Source organism: Lissotriton helveticus, chromosome 5_1 (assembly GCF_964261635.1).
Source record: "Lissotriton helveticus chromosome 5_1, aLisHel1.1, whole genome shotgun sequence".
NCBI classification, from domain to species: Eukaryota; Metazoa; Chordata; class Amphibia; order Caudata; family Salamandridae; genus Lissotriton; species Lissotriton helveticus.
In genome coordinates this window covers 1288139292-1288159847 of record NC_136065.1, presented here as the reverse complement: position 1 = coordinate 1288159847, position 20556 = coordinate 1288139292, and the positions used below count along the sequence as shown (strand labels likewise).

Below are 20556 nucleotides of genomic sequence, written 5' to 3'. Positions count from 1 at the left end.
GGAAACTACGGGGATTACCTCCAGATTACCAGACACCAAACAAAAGCAGGAAGAAGTGTCCGATGGGATTGCTCTCTGTGGTCTGTACTCATTCCCCATTGAAATAACATTGTTGCTATTGACCACACACCAGTAATCCTAAAAGCAGGTTCACTGATAATGATCGGGATCTCTTCATCACAACTCAAGCGCCTTAATGTTCACGAAGGGATACGTCAATAACGGCTCCATATACTGTTCGTGAACAGTATATGAAATAAACAATATATACACACAAACAGGCTACTGTCGGACTTTTGCATGGAGCAGACTGAAGCCAACGTCTTCAAGGGAAGCTGGTAAGCCCAAATACTAGAAATCAGTTAGCACCAGCCAGGGCTTGGTCCAAGGAGACAGAAATGGCTGCCCCGTTGGACTGGAAAGACATGCCCCGTTGGACTGGAAAGACATGTGGGGGCTAACCTTCCTTGGCCTTTGCATGCCATTAGGATACCCTCTATGCAGCTGGGGCGGGAAGCCCTAGGGATTCGATGTGTAAACCAAACAAAAGCTCAGCAGACATCCAGAGAACAAAAGGAAGCAGCCATTGGCAAATCCAATCTGACTGGCTTTGGCAAGCTATTGTGATGGGTATTTCTTTTTGTTGTTCATTGCAAACATAGGCCACAAAAATGAAAAGAAGTAAATAACATGCCACTGAATAATTATGCCAAGATAACCTTACATTAACATTTTTAAAATATATTCAAATTAAACAAATGAATTGAAATGTCTAATGTTAATACAACATCAAGGGTGCTTCCTATCAAGCACGTTTACTTAACACATGTACAGATTTTTTTCTTCGTTTTTTTTTAACATGACAATAGTATAAAATTGTCTTGGTGCAAAGAAAATGTACTATTGGCTTTGAATTACTGTAACCTGAAGACAGCGGAGCCAATTCACAAAGGTAAATGTGGTTTTAAATGTAAGTTGATGACCAAATTTACCTTGCATACTCCTGCCAGGAATTCACAAAGCGATTACTGGCAAGTGTTAACACACTTATAGATGCAGAGAGCTCCATCACGAGTGCCGAGTTCTCCATACCTGTAAATTCCACTTAAGGGATAGGAATATGGACTTGCCGAGGTCTCCAAGGTATGGGTAGCCTTGGTAGTCTGGGAACACCCACAAACAACTATGTTGAAGGACATTAACAAGCGTCATAGATTTCATTTCCATACTGGAAATGGTTGCATTTCTACTTAGTGGCAGCACAGAGGTGGCACAACACTCTTTGCAGTGTGAGAAGTAGAGTGAATCACCCCTGACTTTGATGGGGGTGGGCGATAGGGGAAAGGGTTTCTCTATGGAAGAAAAATTTAAAACGGCTATGCCGATACGACCATGCAAACAGCCATGGCTGGCAGTGGAAACATGGCAATGGTTAACATGGGTTGACATACTGCTCTATGCTGTAGGCACATGTGGTTGGCGGAAATAAAACATAGATTTAGATGTAGACAGTCCAGGGGATAAAGATGGCTGAACCACAGCCCCGCTCACTATGTGTATATGGTAGCTAATGCCAGGAACTTTGTCTTAAGAGTAGTGCTGCACTTGATTTCCAGTGTGTATTTGTTTTGTTTTTGTACTAATGTTGTTGACATACCGTTGCACTTTTGTGTAGAGTGTTATAGTGCTAGTAATGCCTACGTTTTGTACTTTTTATTGTTGTGGTGGAACGTTGTGATGCATACATATGAAGGAACGATCTGAAGGCGTAAGACTGGTTAATTCAGAATCCAGTAAGTGGCCCTTTGGAAGAAAAGGAGTCTGTAGCTGTCTGTCCTGCAGAGGAGAGCAGAGCACCCTCTGGGAATGCCACTACTAGAAGTAGTCTTAGAAGGGCAACACCCAGGACAAGAAGTTGTGGTAAAGGGGCTGCATTGTTAGCTGTATGTTGTAACTTAATTATCTCAAGTGCATCCTCTCCTTAGCTACTCAGCCAAGATGAATGTGGTGTCTGCGTAGAATGTTGGAATGCCTGATGAGAGAGAGAGTGGAATGTTGGTGTGCCTGCTTGTGTGGAGAATGACAGTTGGAGAGAGTGGGCTGAGTAGAAAAGATGCTGCTCCTGGTGGGACCTCCTTCAGACTTCTTTGAAGCTTGTAACAACTTATCAATAAACCCTCTACTTGAATCATACCCCCTGGCTACCACTAGTCATCTGTACAATATACCTTACAACATTTTGGCGACAATCTTGAAGAAACCCTGCGTGTTTTGGCCACAAGAATATAGGAGGTGAGGAAACTTACAATTTTACTGAACTTAATTCATACAAGAAACAAGACAAAACAACTTTAGAATAAGAACAAGGAAAAGAACGCCCTCCGGAGTCACACCAGTGTCCTCCACCATCTGGACAGCCTGCCCGGGGCGATTCATGTTCCTTTATGAGTCTAAATTTTCCTACTTGCTGTGAAAATTAAACTACCTGTTTAGTGCTAACCCAGCTTTGATTACTACAATGAGGACTAGCAAACTACTGATCTATCTAAACCTGGAATTCGCCTCATCTGAGTATAACTGGATTCATTATGCAGCCAGCACCAATTATATTTGTATTGGTAGTAGTGCCATAACGGAGCCTATGAACAAACAACGTTGTTATCACCAGTACCACAGGTTACCACGAGTACTTTTCATGACCCGCCCGTTTCCTTTTTGGAGAACAGTATGGAGAGTGCAATCTGCTGACTACGTTGGTCCTGCGGAGTCTACTTACTATTGTGAGTTTTAATTGGATATGGCTGACTGTCTATGCTTGGTACAGATGGGCAGGTGAGACAATTTTTTTTTAATTCAAGATTGGACTTAGTCTTAGTCCTGTCGTGTACATTTGTTGGCAACTGCCGTTTTTGAATTTTAAAAATGTGCCACGAGCTCAAGCACGCACTTACCTTCATCTCCAGGACGCGGTCGTGGCCTTCTCAGTGACGTTCTGAGTGCTGCTTATGAAACGTCTTGCTTCCCTGGCGTGCAGTGAACCACTCGGCATACCGTCAACAAACGTGCCGCTATTTTGAATTTGTACTCGAGCCCTGCACTGTACTTTACTTTTTGATCGTTCCTGTGCAGCGGTTACACACCAAGATACTGTTTGCTACCAACCTTCAATTCTCCGCTTGGTTTTCCTGTTATGACTTCTTCCGTATCGGATCGTAGAAATGAGTCTCTCCACAGTTACTCTCCACAGGTACTAGTTTTCGTTGGCAAATCGAGTTCACCAACTTTGGTCCGTATCTTGTCAAATGTTTCCTATACTGATTAAGAGTGTTCACAAGATATATTTTAAAGATTCTCTGTCTCCGTTTCAGATCGGGTGAGACACCGCTCACCAAGACAACTTTACTTCTTTATGGAACTGTTGCTTCAGATTACTTTGACATTTAATTATTTTGCTGTCGGAATACAATGTGTACTTATTTCTCATTTACAGTACCATGTAAAATGCACATATGCCTTTATTTACTGTATAATATTGTTACCTTCCTAAACAATGTCTAATGTATTGCATACAGCTTGCTTACTGTTTTGTTGTTTGGCACCTTAGTTAGTTCTTATTTGACTTTGCAGTCATGAGTGTCATGCATATTTCTTTAAGCTTATTGCCTTATGGTAATTTCATTGGGTACATTATGTATTAAGTCAAACGTACTGTGTGTATATACATGTGCTAAGCATCTTCCCATGCTGTGGTGCCTTAGTGAGAACTTAAATTATGATGAGTTTGTTTTTATAACAAGTATTGTCTTGGCTCTAGGACTTCTCTTTAAAGGAATTTGTTTTATAGGAGCTGGTCTCCATATAATTATCATATTCTTTCAGTGTGGGTAGTGTACACCCTTTCCACTGATTTTATTCTCCTTAGATTTGTATATCTAGCAGCTTAGGTCTTACATACTCCTCACTCTCACATTACCCTTTTCATGTGTCTATGTAGCAGTAAGAGATGTTTTGTTTCTTTATACAGTTTTTGAGTTCACACATCAGATTGTTTTGCCCATCGGGCAGTGAACCTAGTATTTTGCAGTGTGTAATGGACTTTTTACCATCTTTAGTTTTGTTTCGCTATCAGCAGTGTACACATCTTTAGTTTTGATACGCTATGGGCAGTGTACCCATCTTTTGTTATGTTGCGCAATGGGCTGTGTACCCATCTTTAGTTGTGATGCGCTATGGGCAGTGTACCCATCTTTAGTTTTGTTTTGCTATGGGCAGTGATCCCATCTTTTGTTATGTTGCCAATGGGCTATGTACCCATCTTTAGTTGTGATGCGCTATGGGCAGTGTACCCATCTTTAGTTTTGTTGTGCTATGAGCAGTGTACCCATCTTTTGATATGTTGCACAATGGGCTGTGTACCCATCTTTAGTTGTGATGCAGTATGGGCAGTGTACCCATCTTTAGTTATGTTGCATTATGTTACGCAATGGGCTGTGTACCCATCTTCTTGTGTTATGCGTAATAGCATCAAATCCATACTTTGTTTTGGAAATGTAATGTGCAATGGGCAACTTTAATTGTACTTGCACGATGGGCACTGTAACCTACACATGTTTGAGCAGTGTTTCCCATGAATTCAAGAATTTGTAGTGTTTATGCTACTGTCTTGCATCTTTCTCTTCATCAATTTCTCCTCCTCATATATTACACTTTTTATGCTTTTTGTTCTGTTTTCTCTTTTCTCTGTATCCTTTATGTCGCTTTACTCAAATACTGTTCTTGCAATGTTTTACATGCAACGTTTTACAAGCGATGTTTTAATTATTTCTATTCATTGTTTTTTTCCAAGGGAAGGGGATGTGCTGTCTTGTAGCTTTTTGCACTGTTTCACCCTCCCTTCATTCTAGTCTCTTTCTACTACCTATTCATTTCTTTCCTCCCTGTCACAGTACTTTCTTTATTCTTTACTTGCAGTGAAGTTTCATATTATTGTTGTTTATTGTTGTCCAAGGGAAGGGGATATTTTGTAACTTAATTATCTCAAGTGCATCCTCTCCTTAGCTACTCAGCAAAGATGAATGTGGTGTCTGCGTAGAATGTTGGAATGTCTGATGAGAGAGAGAGTGGAATGTTGGTGTGCCTGCTTGTGTGGAGAATGACAGTTGGAGAAAGTGGGCTGAGTAGCAAAGATGCTGCTCCTGGTGGGACCTCCTTAAGACTTCTTTGAAGCTTGTAACAACTTATCAATAAACCCTCTACTTGAATCATACCTCCTGGCTACCACTAGTCATCTGTACAATATACCTTACAACACTGTACATACAGGGCATCTGCGCTCTAGTACTCTCTAAACAACTTGATACTACTGGTTGATCCTTTGCACATTTGCCTGTACCTCGGTTTCTTTTTCGGTCGAAATAGGCAGCACTTAGAAATTCGGTAACCTCCAGTGTTAATCGCTATGAAAAGGACATGCCATGCACATTTACACTCACTCTTTGCTGCTCGCTAGGATGTAATGCGAAGGGCCCTCTATGTAAATGCGAAATAAAAATACATTGTTATAGTGTACTATAGTTTTTAAGCATTTCTTGATCTTACAGTTTTTTTTAATAAATAAAAACCAACTGTGCGTATAAAGGTTTTACCTTTCAGAGTAATGAAAACACAAACTTCCCCTGCACGGTCTTCCAGTGCTGGAGGCATACATCATCCTATTTTAAGTTTATTTATTCATCATGGGGCCATAACATTCACAAGATTTTTGTCTTTCAAAAGAACCTGAGCAGTGCTTTTCCCTGTTTCAGAATAAAAAAAACGATTACAACAATGTATACAGGCATTCATTCGTTCTTCATCCCTTCAATACTGTTCCTGAGAGGTTATGAAGATTTTTTTTCTCTTTGCATACAATTCACGAAAAGCCTGTTGCATGAACGAACCGCGCAGTATATCAGAATTATCATACCTTACAACAAGAATAGCAGTGTTGTGGGCACCCTTCCTTCATCAAGCTCATATAAATCGACCAACTTGGACAGCTTCCAGACCAGTTCTTCGCATACCAAAGTCAAACTAGTAAGATTGTGTGACAAAACAATCACAGGTAGGTTACAAATAAATGAATACACAACTTAAGAATACCGAGTTTTTCCCGCCCAAAAACTCGTAGCTCTTGAAGAGCAAAAACGTTTCCTCTGGACATGGCTGTATTGGCTTTCAGGACAATGTAGGTTTTATCTATGTTGTCTGTTCCTAGTTTATCTGTCCGGCAGTTGTCTCGTCACAGGAGGGCATGCTTGGTGGCATTATCTACTCAGTTCCTCTTAGCGTCTTCACATCGTGGTCCCTGGAGGGAATTAATACCCTCCGGATCACAACTTTAATGAGACCTGTTACCTTCCAGGGCTGTCTTAAGGATTGTTGGCTTGCAGGCCAGAACATATTTTGGAAACCTTTGTTGAGAATAAGTTTGCATTTAGCATCCATTTTCTATTTAAAGCCTCCATGATGCTGAGCAATCTTGTATCATACATGAAGCAGTGACATCAATCAGTGAACTTGTAAAGCGCGCTACTTACCCGTGAGGGTCTCAAGGCGCTGAGGGGTGGAGTGCTGCTACTGCTCGAAGAGCCAGGTCTTGAGGAGCCTTCTGAAGGTGAGTAGGTCTTGGGTCTGCAGTAGATGGGTGGGGAGGGTGTTCCAGGTCTTAGCGGCGAGGAAGGAGAAAGATCTGCCGCCAGAGGTCGTTCGTTGGATGCGTGGGACGGGTGCTAGGGCGAGACGGCGGAGCAGAGCTGGCGGGCGGGGTTGTAGAAGTTGAGTCTGTCGTTCAGATAGGTTGGTCCAGTGTTGTGGAGTGCTTTGTGTGCGTGCATGAGGAGTTTGAAGGTGATCCTCTTGCTGATGGGGAGCCAGTGCAGGTCTCTTAGGTGGGAGGTGATGTGGCTGCGGCGGGGGACATTGAGGATCAGTCGGGCTGAGGCGTTCTGGATGCGTTGTAGTCGTTGCAGGTGTTTTGTCGGGATACCGCGTAGAGTGCGTTGCCATAGTCCAGCCTGCTGCTGACGAGGGCTTAGGTCACTGTGCTTCTTGTTTCGGTCAGGATCCACTTGTAGATCCTGCGGAGCATGCGGAGGGTGCTGTAGCAGGAGGAGGAGATGGAGTTGACCTGCTTCGACATGGAGAGGGAGGAGTCGAAGATGAGTCCTAGGTTGCGTGCGTGGTCCCTGGGTTTTGGAGCTGCTCCCAGTGCGGTCGGCCACCAGGAGTCGTCCCACGCGGAGGGGGTGGGACCTAAGATGAGGACCTCCGTCTTGTCTGAGTTCAGTTTCAGACGACTACTCCTCATCCACTCGGCGACGGCCTTCATTCCCTCGTGGAGGTTGGGTTTGGTGGTGTGTGGGGCCTTGGTGAGGGAGAGGATGAGCTGGGTGGCGTAGGAGATGATGTTCAGGTTGTGTTGGCGGGCCACTTGTGCGAGGGAGGCCATGTAGACATTGAACAGGGTCGGGCTGAGGGATGAGCCCTGGGGTACGCCACAGATGATGTCGGTGGCTGCGGATAGGAAGGGGAGGAGGCAGACTCCCTGGGTTCTGCCGGCGAGGAAGGACGTGGTCCAGTCCAGGGCCTTCTTCTGGATTCGGGCTTTTTGGAGGCGTGTTTTTAGTGTGCAGTGGCAGACCGTGTTGAAAGCGGCTGACAGGTCCAGGAGGATGAGGGCTGAAGTTTCGCCATTGTCTAGCTGGTGCCTGATGTTTTCTGTTGCGGCGATGAGGGCAGTCTTGGTGCTGAGGTTGCGTCTGAATCTGGACTGGGATGGATCTAGGATGTTGTTGTCCTCGAGGTGGCGGGTCAGCTGCATGTTGCCGATTTTCTCGATGACCTTCGCAGGGAAGAGGAGCAGGGAGATGGACCAGAAGTTCTTGAGGTCTTTGAGGTCCGCCTTGGGCTTCTTGAGGAGGGTCGTTGATTTCGTCATGCTTCCAGCTTTCCGGGAATGTTGCTGTGTCGAAGGAGATGTTGATGATCTTCCGTAGTTGGGGTAAGATGGTCACGTGAGCTTTGTTGAAAACATGGTGTGGGCAGGGGTCTGACGGAGATCCTGAGTGGATGGAGTTCATGAACTTGCGTGTCTCTTCGTCATTGACGTGGGACCAGGAGGTCAGCTGGTTGGTGCAGGAGGCGTTGGGTGTGTGGTCTGTTGAGGTTGGGGCAGGTGAGGAGTTGAAGCTGTCGTGGATGTCGGTGATCTTGCGATGGAAAAAGGTGGCCAGTGAGTCGCACCGATCTTGCGAGGGTGGGATGTCGTTGGTGTTAGAGAGTTCCTTCACTATGTTGAAAAGTTCTTTGCTGTCCTGTGCGTTTTTATCCAGTCGGGCTTTGAAGGACGATCCCTTGGCTGTTCTGATGAGGTGGTGGTGTCTGCGGATGGCGTCCTTGTGGGGTGCTTGGCTGTCTGGTGCGCGGTCGTGGAGCCATTTCTTCTCCAGCTTCCGGCATGTTGGTTTGGAGATCTGGAGTTCTTCGGTGAACCAGGCGGCTTTCTTGCTGGGGTGGTTGATGGAGGGTTTCTTGATCGGGGCGAGGGTGTTGGCGCAGTCATTGATCCACTGTCTGAAGTTTCGGGCAGCGGCGTCTGTGTTGGTGGGGTCGGTGGGTGGGTTCTGGGTGAGGGTGGAGGTCAGCTGGTCTTCGGTGACATTGCTCCAGCAGCGGTGAGGCAGCTGTTGGGTGCGGTGGTGCATGGTGGATTTCTTGAAGGTGAAGTTGATACATCGGTGGTCAGTCCAGTGGAGTTCGGTGGTGTGGTTGAAGGTGATGTGGGTGCTGGCGGAGAAGACGGGGTCGAGCGTGTGGCCGGTGGCATGGGTGGGTTCGGTGATGAGTTGTCGGAGGCTGAGGTTGTCGATCAGGGCGGGGGAGTTGGCGTCGTTGTTGTTCTCGAGGTGGAAGTTCAGGTCTCCGAGGAGGATGTAGTCCGTGGAGGCGAGTGCGTGGGTGCTGGTGAGGTCGGCGACAGAGTCGCTGAAGAGGGTCCGGGGTCCAGGAGGTCTGTAGATGAGGGTTCCTCTGAGGATGGTGTTGGGGTCGGTGCGGATCCGGAAGTGAAAGTGTTCGGCGTTGAGGGAGTCGTCTGCGAAGGTGTGGGCCTGGAGGGTGGATTTGTGGACGATGGCTATTCCTCCTCCCATCCCGTTGGTGCGGTCTCTGCAGGAGATTTTGTAGCCGTCCGGGATGGCTATGGCGATGTCGGGTGCCGAGGAGTCGTTTCACCAGGTCTCGGTCAGGAAGGCAACGTCTGGGGCGCTGGTGCCGAGCAGGTCCCAGAGCTCGACGGTGTTTGCGCGTGCGGAGCGAGAGTTGAGGATATGCAGTGGAGGTGGTTGGGTCGGTCCTTGGGGTTTTGGTGGTTCTGTCGCATGTGAAGTTGCAGGTGAGGCAGGAGAAGGGTCTGTGGGTGCCTTTCGGGGCGGCTTGGAAGCAGTGGTGGTCTCGGCCGGTGTTGAGAGCGTGGAGAGTGTTGGCGTCGTATCGGAGTCTGGCGTTGTGGCGTGTGCGGGGCCCAGGGGTTCTGGCGCTGGGCGAGGTTCAGGCGCAGACGGGCTTGCCTTTGGCGTGCCCACTACGCGCGTGGCAGCGACCAGCATTTAAGGCGGGGAGGGAGGGAGGAGCAGCTGGGAGGCTGGAGTGGGGCAGCGAGGGGGCGTGGCCGTGGGATCAGCGGCAGGAGGAGAGCGGGCACAGAAACAGAAAAAGGGGGGGGGAACAGTACCGGGCTACAATGGGAGAAAATACAGCAATGGAGGCACAGATTACAACTACACAAGAATGACAAAACTGAAGGGCAAACGAAAATCAGCACAACGGTCCTGGGGCACACAAGTCTAGAACCCACACAGAAGTGGCAGCAGCGGGGCGAGGGCACACATGTGGTGCTGCTCGGCAGTAGGGGGTGCGACCTGGCCTGCAAGCAGGGTCAGGGGCATAACACAAAACAGTGCCCCCCCCTGCAGAATGTGATGTGGGGTCCCTGAGTCTCTCAGATATGCCTTGTTATTGGGCTCAGTGGTCCCCTGAACGGGCGTTGCTCCATGGGGAGTGTTTGGCGTGTTACATCTCCCTTAAACAAGTATTCTGTAGTAAATAGTTGGGTACAAGTGCTTTCAGTCGGGCATGAACAGATGTCTGTCCGATTTCGCCTGGGATTTTTACATGCCCCCACTGACAAAAACACACAAACTCTCTCTCATCAATCGAAGACCTTAACACATGTTGATTAGTTTGAACAGTATTGCGTTTTAAGCACCCCTAACAATCTGCACTCGTCTCTCTTTCCACTGCCCTTTAAGCCCCCTTATATAATGTGTTTTAACAAGATGTCCAAGCCTGATTATCCGGAAATGTGAAGCTTGCCCCCCCCCCCTATCATACTGACCAAGCTACAGGGTTGAGAGGGTCCCCAAAGGGTTGGGGGCTCCCCTGCACCGCATGGGCTGCAGGGGCCTGAGTTGCACCTCTGGCTCGCAGCACGGTATATTTAAACATTATCATACCTTTGTATGATTTTTTTGCAGGTTTTCTGTCGCAGGAGTCCCCTATCTTTTATTTGCTCCTGTCCATGCCGTTAACTTGCTGGAAAGTAAACACGGTGTCCCTGGCTCCTTGAAATGATCACTACAGGCTTGTATAAAATGATTATCATTCCAGGGGTCCTTACTCCTACGCCTACTCTGTAAACCGGGATTCTCTGACCCGCCTGTGGTGTCCTGGCCTCAGCCTAAATAATCAGGACACAGGACACTCTAACTTAGCCAACTTGCCACGCCCAGCTCCCTGGGCCTTTTATTACTTTCTCTGCGTGTCCACGCTTACGCCTGGACTCAACCAAACAACCCCTGCGTTCAAGGGGTGGACCCTGTAAACACAGTGGGAGGGGGCGTGTGCTCCAGTGGTACACCCCACTGGTAGCGACACTACATTCCTCCTTTACCTAGGGATAAAACAACAACAGGGAAACATAGTAATACACAAGAGTCACTCTGGTCAGCGAGGGCGCTGTGACAGCAGCTCGGCTATGTTTGACAAAGTCCGCTGGACAGTCTCTAGCGCAGTCTCTGAATTTGCTGACAAAACCCATAACATATAATATATAAAACGGAACAGTCTTACTTCATTCTCGGCGAGGTCACCCCTCTGGATCATTTCACCGCCAGCACTGGGCCACAAAGTCTCGGTATCTCTGGGAAGGCTTGGGGCACGGGCGTGGGCTGTATTTGGCTTGGCTGCGATCTTCTGCTGTGGCTGGGGGTGTTCCTTCCGCCTCGCTGGTCCCAGCGGCACTGGGGACTTCAGGTGGACCTTGTGCCTCAGTATCGCTCGGTGTGAGGTCACTTGCCGTGAGGGTCGTGGTGCCTGTTGGGGTCGGTCCTGATGGTCCACGCGGTGGGCAAACGTGCCAGTCATTCTGTTCCGTGTCATTCTTTCTCTCTGGCACTTGCTTGAAAAAGGAAATGTTTCTTGTGACTACTTCTCCGTTCCTGACGGCCGTAATCATTGTTCCGTTTACCTCGGTGACCTTCCAGGGGTCCAGCTCGAATGGCAGGCGGAATTTCCCGCCGGGATGGCGGTCTTTCACCAGAACTGTGTCTCCAGCTTGAATGGGGCTGTCTGCGGCTCTCCGTCTTCGGGATGCTTCCTGGTTGTTCTTGGTGCGCTGTTCCATGGATCGGTTGCTGGGGATTGAGGCTAGCTCCCACATGGGGTGGTGCGGGATGGTGTCAGCAAACGCCCGGTTGAAGGAGAGTCTGTTCGGGGCGACTCCTGTAGTGCAGTGCGGGGTCTGGCGATATTCACGTAGGAATTGGTAGATGGCCAGCTCCAGACAGTGACCATCAGCTACTGCAATTTGGATTGTCTTGTTCAGAGTTCTCATTATCCTTTCGACCTCCCCGTTGGCTTGAGGCCATCTTGGTGTTATCCGTTTGTGTTTGATGCCATGGCTCTGCAGGTAGTCCGTAAACTCGCTGCCGTTGAACGGGGGTCCGTTGTCCGTGCGGACTTCTTTCACAATCCCGTGGGTGGCGAGGATCTTTTCGAACTTTAGGATCACTTCCGATGCTGCAGTCGACGTCACAATCTCTACCTCGGGGTAGCGGGAGAAATCGTCCACCACGACAAGCATGTATTTGCCCCCGGGAAGGCTACCGAAATCCGCACTCACTCGTACCCACGGGGATGTTGGCCCTTCCTCTGTGATTATCGGTGCCGGAGGGTTTGGTAGGCTTGTCGCAAGGCACACCGGACAGCTTTGAACCACTTCCTCGACGGTTCTGTCGAGTCCAGGGAACCACAATTTGCTTCGGAGTCTTGTTTTGGATTTGACGATCCCTTGGTGCGATCCGTGAGCCAGCCGAGCAGCATGCTGGGTGAGGCTGCTGGGTAATACAAGGCGCGGGCCTCTCAGGAGGCATCCTTCGGTTGAGACGGACAGTTCATGTTTGACTTGGTACAGGGCCTTCAGGATAGCTTGAGCGTCCAGTGTGCGAAATGATGCGGGGCATTGCAGGGCCTTCCAGTCGCCGGACTCTATGGCATGGATCGCGATCTGGAGGCAGTCATCGTCCTTTGTGGCACTCGCAACTTCTTCCAGGGACATTGGACGCGGCTTTGACCGTTCGACGATGAGTCGGACGTACTCTTCCGTGGCCGCTGCCTCCGCGGCTTCCGCGTCGGTGACTGGGCGGGCGTGTTTTGACAGGTAGTCCGCAGGGTTCCGCATGCCCGGTTGGTATTCTACGGTGAAGTGGAACTCCTGCAGTTGCAGTACCCATTTCTCGATCCTCGGTGGTGGGCGGGAGGACGAACCTTGGAAAAGCGGTATGAGGGGCTTGTGATCGGTGACCACTGAGAAAGGATGTCCATAGAGGTAGATATGGAAGTGGCGGCACCCCCATAGGATGGCAATCGCTTCACGTTCAATTTGCGAATACCGTTGTTCGGTTGGTGTCAGCGTGCGGCTGGCGTACGCTACGGGGGCCCACTCACCGCATGCTTGCCGCTGCGATAGGACTGCTCCTAGGCCAGTGGGGCTGGCATCCACCAGCAGTTGTGATTCGTGTTGTGGGTTGAAGTAGGCCAGGGTCTGTCAGCTGATAGGGCTGCTTTGGTTTTCATGAACGACTCTTGCTGTTCCGGGCCCCACACCCAGGCGGCATTCGACTTCGTGAGGTCGCGGAGGGGCCCTGTCAGATCCGACAGATCTTTTATGAAACGTCCACAGTATGTCACCATACCTAAGAAGCTGCGGACGGCTGTCACTGATGTGGGGGGTGGTGCGTCGTGGATGTCCTTGACCTTGTCCGGGTCGGGGCCAACTCCATGGTCGGAGAACCTATATCCAAAGAAACTGATGTCTCTGCGAAGGAACTCACATTTGTCCTTATGGAGCGTTAGCCCTCTATCTTTTAGCCTGTTGAACACTGCTTGAAGGCGTGCTATGTGATCTTCCAATGTTGGGGCATGTACCAGGATGTCGTCGCTCACATTGAGCACACCGTCGAGGCCTTGGAGGACATTGTGAATGATGTTCTGAAACACCTCTGCCGAACTCGAGATGCCGAAATTAAGTCTTGTGTACCTCCACAGGCCTGCGTGGGTGGAGAAGGTTGTTATCGGGCAGGAGTCTGGATGGAGGGGAATCTGATGGTACCCCGACCGCAGGTCCATTTTGGAGAACCATTTTGACCCTGCCAGCTCTCCGATGATGTCGTCAATGGTCGGTGTCAGGTGACGCTCCCTCTTAATCGCTAGGTTGGGGAGGCGCATGTCCACACATATCCTCACAGCTTCGGGTTGCTTCGGCTTTTTGGCTACTACGATGGGGGACACCCACGGCGTGGGGCCAGTCACCCGTTCGATGATACCAGCGTGTTCAAGCATCCTCAGCTCAGCTTCGACTTTTGGCCGGAGGTGAAAAGCGATCCGTCTGTGCCTGAGGGCTACAGGGGCCACCGACTGGTCAATGTGGAGTCCGACGGGGGGGCCACGTAGGCATCCGATGCCTTCGAACAGCGAGGAGTGTTCCGTGACCAGATGGTCCAGACCTTGGGCTTGCACTGTCAGGGCAAAGTGTATGAGTCTGAGTTCCCGTGCTGTCTTGCAACCAAGGAGGAAGCCTGAACCTTCCTGGGATACGTAGATCTTTGTTGGTAGCTGCGTTGAGTCGTGGGCCACCGTCGTCTGGAATACTCCGCACAGGCGCAACGGCCGCCTGGTTCCATAGCCAAACACTTGTACTCTCGTGGGGTGAAGCGTGGGGGCGTCTTCGAGGCATTGGTAAACGCTGGCAGCCATGAGGTTTATCGTGGCGCCGGTGTCGATGAGGGCTCTGACTGCTTGGCCATGAACCTGGACAGTGCACATCGGCTCGGTTGATGACGCAGCTGCTAGGGCGTTGAGCATGCGCACCACGTGGACTGTCCTGGCGTCCTCCTCGTCGTCGTCCATGTCGCTGCTGTTCGATGCGTCCTGTACGGGCGCCACTAGCCGTACTCTCCTGGGCGGGCCACTCTGCTTCTTCCGCTGGGACGATAAGCAGACACTTGCGAAATGATTTGCCTTACCACACGCGCTGCAGATTTTTCCATGGGCCGTGCAGGCGCCTTTGTGGGGGGTGGCACCTCCGCACCACATGCAGGCTTGGTCGTTGGCGGATTGGCTTGGCTTCGGTCGCCCTTTCTTGGGGGTTCTCACCCAGCCGTCTGAAGGTTGCGACCGGACGGCACACACAGGCTCCGTCTTGATGGTCGCTGTTGGAGTCGGTTCCATGTGGGCGGCACGTGCTTTGGAGAGCTCCTTGGACCGCCCCAGGGCCAGGATGTCGCGCATGGGCATTGCGTCCGTCTCAAGCACCCTCTCTCGCAGCTTCAGGGAGGCACAACCTTGTATAAATTGGGCGCGAATCTCATCAGCCGCATCCGGGAGAGTGCACGTGCTGGCTAATTTCTTGAGCCGAGCGTAGAATACATCCACAGACTCCTCAGGGAGTTGGCGAGCTTGGCGCAGAAGAAAACATTCGTAGTCAGCACTAGTGAATGGCTCAAAGTACCTTGTGATGGCGTCTCGCAGGGTCTCATACGTGTGGGGCGGGGCACCTTCAGTGACGTCCTTGGAGATGTCGTGGATGGCTTCACCTCCGAGGTGCAACAGCATTGCGCGTTGACGTCCCACCGCAATATTCGCTGCGACAAAATAATTCTCAAGCCGCTCAACCCACTTCTTCCACTTGGCAGCCTGAGAGGGGGGGCTTCCTGTGACTGCGAAAGGCTCCAGATGCGGTACGGTGGCCATGGTGGCTGGAGCACTGTCGAACAGGTGATAAGAGAGGCTCCAAAGGGCACCGAGGGTGGCTGAAAACACCTGGGAGCGGAAACCAGCAGTCAGAAGCGTCTTTGGGCGTTGATCCGCGAGATGCGTGAGGGTTGGCAGGGTCCGTGCTCACGCGAGAAGCGTGAGGAAAGGTCGAGCGGCCGCGTTGCGCGCCAGGAGTGTGGAGCGTGAACACACTGCGCATGCGCGGGAGGGCCGACCAGCCGACAGGGGGTCCGGGACCGGGTACAGCGGAGCAGCCAGGGCCAGAGGCAGCGTGGAGCAGCGGGGGCACACGGGGGTACCTGATGGTGGCGACCAGGAACAAAACGGCTCGGGAGACGGGCGGAGGCTCAGACCGGCATTGGTGAGTGGAGCGCCGGGTCCTCGGCGAAACGCCACGTGCAGCTGTGCACGGCAAGATGCAGCGGAGCACGCCTGTGTCGCGGTGGTGCCGGAGGGGCACGCTGTAACGTTGTAGGGTGGATCGTAGACCACCTCGTCGCCAGTGTGGTGTCCTGGCCTCAGCCTAAATAATCAGGACACAGGACACTCTAGTTACTGTTGGTGGCGGTAACTAACTTGCCACGCCCAGCTCCCTGGGCCTTTTATTACTTTCTCTGCGTGTCCACGCTTACGCCTGGACTCAACCAAACGACCCCTGCGTTCAAGGGGTGGACCCTGTAAACACAGTGGGAGGGGGCATGTGCTCCAGTGGTACACCCCACTGGTAGCGACACTACACCGCCCAACCCGACCGAAAGAGAAAGAAACTTTGTTTTTCATTTTTCTTCGAGGCATGCGGAACAGATAACATAGCAGCTGCGTTTAAACACAATATTACATGAATACATTGCTCACATGTGCTGAGGGGCCCCTTTCGAGACTGGCATAGAGCCCTCCCCACCTCCCACTACAGTGGAAGCGGGGGTGTCAGTTACACCCATGAGATTAAGTCAAGTAGTTTGAGAACCATATACAGAGATTCAATTTAAAAACAGAATAATGTGGTATGGAGAGCCATAATGAGAAGAGATGAAGAAAGCGATGGCAGGTGAAAAGAGCAGAGTCAAAGGCAGAGAAAGTGGAGGGTAGAAAGAGATGAGATGTAGTGATAAGAAACGTGAGCTGGAAACAGAGGCGAGACAAGAAGAGGGGAGGGAAGGTTGAGCTTTAAGTAGAGAGAAGGTGTGTGAACTAGAGGGAAAGAGTTGCAGGGTAGCGATGGGTAGGTGTGTAAAGAGATGGATGGAGAAAAAGATGGTATAGAATGAGTGAGTTGAAATAGAGAGGGTGCACAAAGAGATAAGATGGAGGAATGGTACTTATAGAGGAAAAAGAGGTTTTTGTACAGAACATGAGGTAGCGAGAAAGGAATAAGGTAGAGCAAGAACTGAGGAAACGGACCAGAGGTAGTATTAGAGACATTAAATGAGGTAGCAAACTAACGGTGATGTAAATTTAAGAGGATAGGTACACGTAGATAGAGGTTACATAGGCACATGTGAGGTAGAGAGAGTAACTAATGAGCTGGTGAAAGAGAGGTAAGAGAGACAGTGGTGAAGTACAGTGAGGACTAAACGATTGATAATGCATGGCAAAGTGAGATGAGAGAAAGTTAAAGTAAGGGGAGAGACAAAGTTTGAGAAGGAGGTGAAGTACATGTAAGAGAGGCATAGAGTTGTGAGATGTAACCAGAGCAGGTACTTGTAGAGAAAAGTCAGAGGCAGACAGAGTTGAGGTAGAGATAGAGGGTAGAAAGGTAGTGATGTACAGTTAGAAGCAGAATATGGTATATAGAAAGATGAGTTCATGATAGAGGGCAGAGAGAGGCGAGGTAGAGAGAGTTGTGAACAACTATAAAATAACCCCATTTTAACCTTACAAAAAGCAGCAACGTCAGAGGCTTTTACACTCAATATATTCTCTGTCTTCAATAAAGGAAAGAATGTAACTTATTTTTTTCAGACTGGGCTTGCGACTGTCATGGGATACACTTAGCTCGTTCAAAGTGCCCCTTAAACCATTTGCTGTCCTATTGATGTATATGAAAGTGTATCCCCAGGATGCTCCTATGATGTCTTACTACCTATATAGAACTCACAAATGGGGATGGGAGAAATGCTTAAAACAAGTCCATCCACTGGCAATCACTCATGGTAGTATTTCAATTCACTGTTCTTTTTTCTACTATGCCATCTCATTTTGGACCCAGCCTTAAGCAAATCAGTATTCATTCTGCTCCATTAGGAATAGTCCAGATAGAACTGCCTGGCAATGTCCTCCCTGAACCATAGCACAAGCAACACATGGCTGCTTTGACCCTGATTGCGGCTCATCAGTCGTGTTAGCTTGGTTCCAGTGGCACAGTAAGCCTAGGACTTATCTCTGGATATACACTTGCCATATAGGTCAGTATATCAAACACACAAAAGATGATGGGAGGAAGGCTTGCAATAAGTCTAACTATTGGCAATTGCTCAGGGTAGCATTACAGCTCATCATTCTTTTACCTAGTATGCCACCTTAGTTTGGACCCAGTAATGCCTAACGTGGGAAGGTTATGCTGACACCTGGGTTCTGTGCTCACAGTACCACTGGAACCAAGCTACACCCAACTGATGAACATGGTGAAACAGGTCTTGGTTTACTTGTGTTCCAGTATTGGGAGGATCTGACCTGGCAGTTCAAGCTGGACTGTTTCCATTGGAGCAAAACAATGATTTGCATGTGGCTGGGTCCAAACTGAAATGGCAAGATGAGCAAAAGAACAATGGGTTGGAATGCTACCCGGAGAGATTGCCAGAAGTTGGACTTATTGCAAGCATTCTTCCCATGACCTTTTGTGTTTTTGATATATACCTCTAGCACAAGGCCCCCGTGAATGTTTTTTACATTTATTTTTTGTTCCTTGATGTTGACCAAAAATTCTACTTGTCCTGGGTGTAGGAAGAAGCTGTTTGCTGATGCTAGATCCTTCCTGAGCACTGACAAACTTCCAAAAAATGTGGCTGAGTGCTCACTTTCATGCTGCCTCCATGTCACTGCTGTCACACCCATGTTTGTATTGGCCTGGGTGGGACTACCCAGCTCCTCCCAGGTCAAGCCAAGGATCGAGCTGGTTGACAGAACTATGGGAGAGGCTAAGAGCTAAGGTTGTGTTTACTGTTTCCAGTTCCTCTTGCTGCCCTGTTGGGAGAAGCGAGATGGGAGAGTGGGTGAGATTATTAGTCTAGCTTCTGCCACCCTTCCTCACACGATCCCTCTACCCCCACCAGCAGAAGAAACAAATCAGGAGATAGGAATCGAAAGGGAAGGAACTAAGATTCCTCATACCCCCTCCTCTTTCAGTCCCAATATCCCGATTCAGTATCACACAGCTCCTTAGTCACCCAAATGCTTCCTATTCCAACAAAAGCATTGGGAGGGGAAGGAGCTGTGTGTCTATGCTCCAGCAAGGAGTCCCGCCCATTTGATTTCTTTAACCTAAGAAAAAATCCAAACAGCATCTGACACCTTTCTGGGGCAAAGATATACATGTATGCTCCGATATCAGGAGCCCGACCCTGTTTGGATATTTTCTTAGCAATTCCAAACAGCATCCAGCTCCTTGCTGGGACACAGAGACACATATCTATAGCTCTGCAAGGAGCTGGATGCTGTTCAGATGTTGTCTTAGCCAAAGGAAAAAATACAAACATTGTCCAGCTCCCTGATGGGGCACAAACACATGCTCCTGCCCTCATAGATGTATTCAATATTCTGTCCAATAACCCTTGGTGGTATTAACAAAGTCCAGGAATCATATCGGCCTACAGAAAAAGGCCCAATAATATAACCTCCAATCAGCAAACACTAACCACCCCTTACAGTTGGAAGCTTGGGGCACTTTAAAATTCTGCGAGGGTTTTGATTTGCCAGATAAAGCAAGTTATTATAGCGTATAACTATTTAAAATAGGCGTTAGGAACATATGAAGGCACTGAAGGAAATAGCAAAGATGAACATTCTTCCTAAACTTGTTATTAAACTGATTCGACCAGCTACAGAGATGGGCAAGTGTTTCCACCATTTTAGCTGTGATTTTACAAATTGTAATTAAGTGGTGTAGTGTTGTTAAAAACAGTTTCTTAGATTGGAGGCAATAGTGATATCTACTTATAGTGGTTGAAATACCATAGGATCATCTGTGTTACCTCTACTAGCTGTGATAATGTGAGTTTTGGGTATGTTTATTGAACTGAATTCCACAGCTGTTTTCGAGTGTAGATTGCAATGTAGTTATAGCCACATCATCCACGTAAACCCCATTGTGACAAAAGCTTTCACATTTGTGATGGGGGCGGGCCAGAGTAGTTTATGAAGCAATTTTAATATATGCTTCCATATAAAAAGCATATGCCCCATGTGATATTGGTCAGACATGGCTGGTCGGCAGGTGCCACGACAAATAAAAATTGTTTGGGACTACCATTGATTAGGCAGGTGGCAGGGTTTTTACACAGAGTTTGTATTCATCTCATAAAGTCAGGTTGTCTCACCGACCTTAGTCCTGTAATGCGCGACGTGCACCCAATCTTTCTAGGGGTGTGTCTGCTGCTGCCTTACATTTGGTTGTATGGTTTAGATAGGAACTGGCAATTTGTCACTTTACTGCCCCATCGGCTGCTGTGTTGTGAAGAGAGCAACCTCCAAGTTTGGGCTAGTCACCACTAGCCTGAGACGACTGCCTCTATTTTGAGATGATTGCCCCATCCCTGCCACATGTGTTCTTCGCCCATGGCAACTATCTTCCATTTAACCCTTTACAATCTATTAATTGTTATTGCAATTACAAAAACCCCTGAGCATATAAACCATTTATAACGACTTTCATAGTAAAACCTTTCAGGAACCACTAAATTAAGGACGTCAAAACTGACCTCTGGTGTCTAACCTTCTTATGGTAGGGCCATCATACAATGGCTACACCTTTATACAGCATTATACTAGAGCGGGGCATTATCATTTCATAGGTGCCCACATCATACCCAGAAGTACTACTATTGTGTCTGGAAAGAACTGTACTGTGGCTGTGCACTTTTAGGCCATGAATGCCCACAATATGCCAAGAGTAAACACCAATATACCACGATCAACAAGATAGCGAGGTGGACATCTCTCATTCATATCATTTCTCACACTTACAGG

At 48.9% G+C, this 20556-nt stretch overlaps 1 protein-coding gene across 1 annotated transcript in view; it reads right to left on the bottom strand.

Moving 5' to 3' along the window:
* The window catches only part of PPFIA4 (PPFI scaffold protein A4), a 1997086-nt gene that overhangs the window by 1732395 nt on the left and 244135 nt on the right, over window positions 1-20556 (bottom strand). The gene's annotated exons all lie outside the window — the stretch shown is intronic.